The sequence below is a fragment of the Amyelois transitella genome, chromosome 10, assembly GCF_032362555.1.
Source record: "Amyelois transitella isolate CPQ chromosome 10, ilAmyTran1.1, whole genome shotgun sequence".
In the NCBI taxonomy this organism is placed as follows: domain Eukaryota; kingdom Metazoa; phylum Arthropoda; class Insecta; order Lepidoptera; family Pyralidae; genus Amyelois; species Amyelois transitella.
In genome coordinates, this window is record NC_083513.1 from 847,347 (window position 1) to 852,222 (window position 4,876).

General features: G+C 36.0%; 1 long non-coding RNA gene across 1 annotated transcript; it reads left to right on the forward strand.

Annotated features, from left to right (window-relative positions):
- The first annotated feature begins 2,902 nt into the window (after window positions 1–2,902).
- Window positions 2,903–4,664, forward strand: LOC132902147 (uncharacterized). The gene is made up of 2 exons (XR_009657029.1): window positions 2,903–3,162; window positions 4,019–4,664. It is a non-coding gene; the product is annotated as an uncharacterized LOC132902147 (long non-coding RNA).
- Window positions 4,665–4,876: the final 212 nt, after the last annotated feature.

Below are 4,876 nucleotides of genomic sequence, written 5' to 3' on the forward strand. Positions count from 1 at the left end.
GACGTGCGGTAGCGAAAACCCGTATTTTATTTGTAATACTCGACTAAAGTCATCTGCATTATTGCTATCAGATGAAAGTGAAACTGAAAGGAAAGTTATAACCTTTAACGAGGGTTTTCTATTAAAACTATAACAATAATATTACAGGTGGGTTTGAGAGGAACTTGGCCAAATATTTTATAGAAAATGTGATTCACAGGTCAAGTGTGTTAAGCGTAATACATACATACATAAAATCACGCCTCTTTCCCGGAGGGGTAGGCAAAGACTACCTCTATCCACTTGCCACGATCTCTGCATACTTCCTTCGCTTCATCCACATTCATAACTCTCTTCATGCAAGCTCGGCGGTTTCGGGTCCTTTTGACCTGACCTTTTACCAGGACGTCCTTAATTTGATCAAGATACTTTAGTGTATCATTAAGCGTTATTCCTCTAAGGATTTACGTTATCAGCTGGTTCAGAGAGTATAAGAATATATTATTTTCATGAGGCCAACGTGATGCGTCGATGGTCGAATCGGTAAAGCGCCCGGTGAAAATGCGTGATGCGCAGAAAGGCACAGGTTCAAATCCCACATCGACCATATGTATTAATGACTATTTTTAAAGTTATGTACATAAGTTTGAATACTAACCGGTGCTCTTACGGTAAGGGAAAATATCGTGAGGAAATCTGCACATTCAGGCAATTGGATGTTTAACCATGGATCCAATACTGGTTAAGTTTACCCTGCAAAGGTTGCGGAGGTCAGATGCGAGTCGCTTCGTGTAAAAACCTGATTCACCCACTCTAGGATCCATGGTCAAAAGCATGCCTCGGGCACCTCTCCAGAGAGGTAAGAATGCAACCGGGACAAAAGCCAGGAGTAAGAAGTCCCTTTTTAAAATCTATACTAATATTATATAGCTGAAGAGTTTGTTTATTTGTTTGTTTGAACGCGCTAATCAGGAACTACTGGTTCGAATTGAAAAATTCTTTTTAATAAATCTTAATAGACCATTTGTCGAGGAAGGCTTTAGGCTATTTATCATCACGCTGCAACTATAAGGAGCGAAGAAATAATGGAAAATGTGAAAAAAACGGGGAAATTTATTCCTCCTTCAGGGCGTCAATGGTGCCCAAAATAACTATTTCACGCGGACGAAGCCGCGGGCACAGCTAGTCGTGTAATATCGATGAAAACAAAAAAATAAACTTGATCTACCGTATATCATAATTATCAGCATTCAGAGTGTGGTTTCCAACAGAACCACTCTATATTTTTCCCATGGTTGTCCTAAAAGGCGACTAAGGGATACACTCATAAACTTAGGATTCTACTTGTAGGCGAATAGAATCTCAATACCATAACAAAGCCATACAACTGAACGTGGCTAATCAGTTTTTTCAAGATTAATGGCTCTGTCTACCCCGCAGACGATAAAGACGTGGCTATATATGTATAACATACATATAAATACTAAATGTTGGTAAACGCAAGAGAAGTCACTTTGCCCATGACACTGGTGGATTTCTCAAAAATGCTACTTGAAAACTGTTATGAACATTACGAAATGATCGAGGAAAGTCAAAGAGTCGAACAAAAACGGCGGCCGCGCGATTATAGCACGTGACGTCATGGTCTCTCAATAGGTCCGCCTCGTTTTGTACCAAAACACTTTGAAAAATAAGTGTTTATTGCTAGATGGAGTGGTTCTGTTCATTATTTTATTGGTGCCGGGAACCAGACGGCACTAAGGGATATAATTTTTTTATTTTATCGCACTACCCGTACCTCCTTCTCAGTTAGGTCCAAAGGTTCGACTGGCAGAGAATGCCTTGTGGCATTAAGTCCACCTGTTGTACATTTTACGTGCATAAAGTTAAAATAAATAAGCTTATAAACTTGAGATTCTTCTTTTAGGCGATGGGCTAGCAACCTGTCACTGTTTGAATCTCAATGCCTAAGAGCTGAACGTGGCCTATCAGTCTGCCAAGACTGCTGGCTCTGTCTGCCCCGCAAGGGATAAAGACGTGATTATATGACGTGATGATGATAATGACGTTAATAACGAAGCTACGCTACTTAAGCTAGCGAACTCTGCATCCCGTGTGGTTTTCGGCATTTCAGAATAGGACCACGCCATCTATTTCCAATGGATGTTGTAAAAGGCAACTAAGGGATTTTAGGCGATGGCCTAGCAACTTATCACTATTTGAATCTCAATTCGAACAAGCCATATCTGAACGTGGCGTCCTAGTCTTTTCTAGTTTGTTGGCTCTGTCTACACTATAAGGGATAAAGACGTGATCGTATGTAATATGTATGTAGTAGACGCCCGCGGCTCCGCCTGCGTGTTAATGTAATAAAAACGTGATTACATTGGTAAAGTACCTACCTACGAGCCGTGTGGTTCCCGGCACCAATACAAAAAACAATTGGACCACTCCATCTCTTTCCCATGGACATCGTAAAAGGCGACTGAGGTATAGGCTTACAAACTTAGGATATCTTTTTTTAGGCGATAGGCTAGTAACGTGTCACTATTTGTATCTCAATTCTATCATTAAGCCAAACAGCTGAACGTGGCCTATCTTTTCAAGCCTGTTGACTCTGTCTTTCCCGCAAGTGATATAGTCGTGATGATATGTATGTATGTAAGTACCTACGTCCTTAATTAGCATTCGTGCCTTGTTGGATAACACTAGTAAGCCACCCATGGTTTCACTTTCGCTTCCAAAATGATTGACGTAACGGAGCTATACGGTGCTATGACGGTCTATCTAGAATTTTAATGATGTTTGAATGCAATATTCTTGTTTGTTTGTTTGTTTTATTTATTAAGGTACTTACACCAACAGTATTTACTTACTACATTCTTAACAAAGATACACAAATATAAGTCCCAAAGTAAACACAAATAACAGGTAAGGTAAAAGCTCCTAATACGGCGGTAGTCAAAATCGCTTCCAATTACGGTGGTATTTATATTTCTTAGTTTTATTCCTGTTCTATTCAGTGTAAGTACATCATAACGCAAATGTGTTATTCTAAATTTATTACGGCACGACTTAACCGACATTTGCAACTACAACACATTGGCAACACAACAAAATCAATCAGTTTATGTCACGGCATCGACGGGACAGGTGTTTTCATACAAACGCGGAACAACAAAAGTAAGCACACTAATATTTACAAAGGCAATTTTTCGTATTAATAGGCCGTTCAAGTTGGTTTATGAATAACTTATAGCATTTCCCTACTTTTAAATTTTTAAATTAAATAGCTTGTTTCACGTTTGTAACTCAGTTTTTACCCAAAAAATAAGAAATAAAATATCGCCGTAATAGGATACGAATTTTATAGACTAATCCTAACTCGGTGGTATAACTCCGTAATAGGAAAAATACTGATAAAATTTAATTGTTTATAACTTTCAAATTATTAAGTTTTTGAATTAGTTAAAAGTTCAATTGAAATAATTATTAATCTCATAAATTAATAACCATATTCTGAGGTATGTGTTCTCAATTAGAAATCTAGTTAAATAATAAAACTGTTGAGTACAAAATGTTAGTTTCTTAGGAGGGGTAAAAATTGAGAGGTGTGTTTTAATTTATCACAAATAATATCCTGTGTATAACTGTTACTTCAGTTTTACACATCTTAGCCACGAAATAGTTGTCGTTTGATTAAAAATTTACACTCTTTTGTTAATCGGAATTTTGATGGGTCAGAATTAGGATTATTAAAAACACGAGTAGGTTTCCTAATACGGTGGTAGTTATTTCCAGGTAACTCTGTATTAGGTAATATGGTTTCCTATTATGGCTTTATTAATTAAACAGAAAATCACAAGATTTTAGGGTTTCGTAAATAAATAAAAAAATCGTCTTTTTTCTGATTCTTATTTTTATATAAATGTTTTTTTTTTGTAAAATCAAAAACATTGAAATAATTAAATATTTTAATATCAATTAATGCAATCTACGTAATTGTTCTTTTCATTTTTTACTACGCTTTTATTCATAGCTCAATTCAGGCAGCAGTGGCAGCGGGCAGCATTGACGCAAGTTTTAAAAGAGTTTTAAACTTTATTTTCATTATTTTATAGACCAGTAATCGCTCGAAAAAATAAAACTGTTGGTGACTGATGCGGCGTCGGTTGCTGACGACAGCCAGCAGTTTTGAAGCGAAGCTAGTCTAGTAGCGAACGTTTAAAATTCTTCCGAAGCTGTAAATGCTCTTCGGGCTGCTGTCGACCACTGTAACTGCAGCCTGAATTGACCCTAAACTTTACTTAGGTATCTTATATTAAGTTCACTTACCATTACTAAAGTGATTATTTTTTAATATGTAAAACTTTTAGTTACAGTTTACTATCCTCTGCGGAGTGTTAGTTTTTGAAAGACTGATGTTATAAATATTTCATTATTGTTACTTTTTGTTCCTCTACGAAGTGTTGATTTTTGAAAGATTTTAGATGATTGTTATTGTTCGTCATTATTTCTTAGCCAAAGTAACTAATTGTAATAAAAAATAAAACTTAATTCCTAAATGAACCTGCATTTTTTTATATTGTTAAATCCGTGAAAGCTGTACACACGCGTGTAGAAAACACTAAATAATAATATATACATATATATACTTTAAATAAATAATATACTTTAAATTCAAAGTCGTCTTTAATTTCATTAAAGTGAAATAATGTAATTAAATAGTCAATGAACGAAAAACTTACAATAAAGGTACTTACACATTTCTATTATTGTTATACATATTATTTGTACGGTAAATTAATGTACTTCCTGACCCTCCGTATTAGGAGCCGTCTACCGCAGTAATAGGCTCTGACCAAAACCATACCTCCGTATTAGGGAAAATCGACCT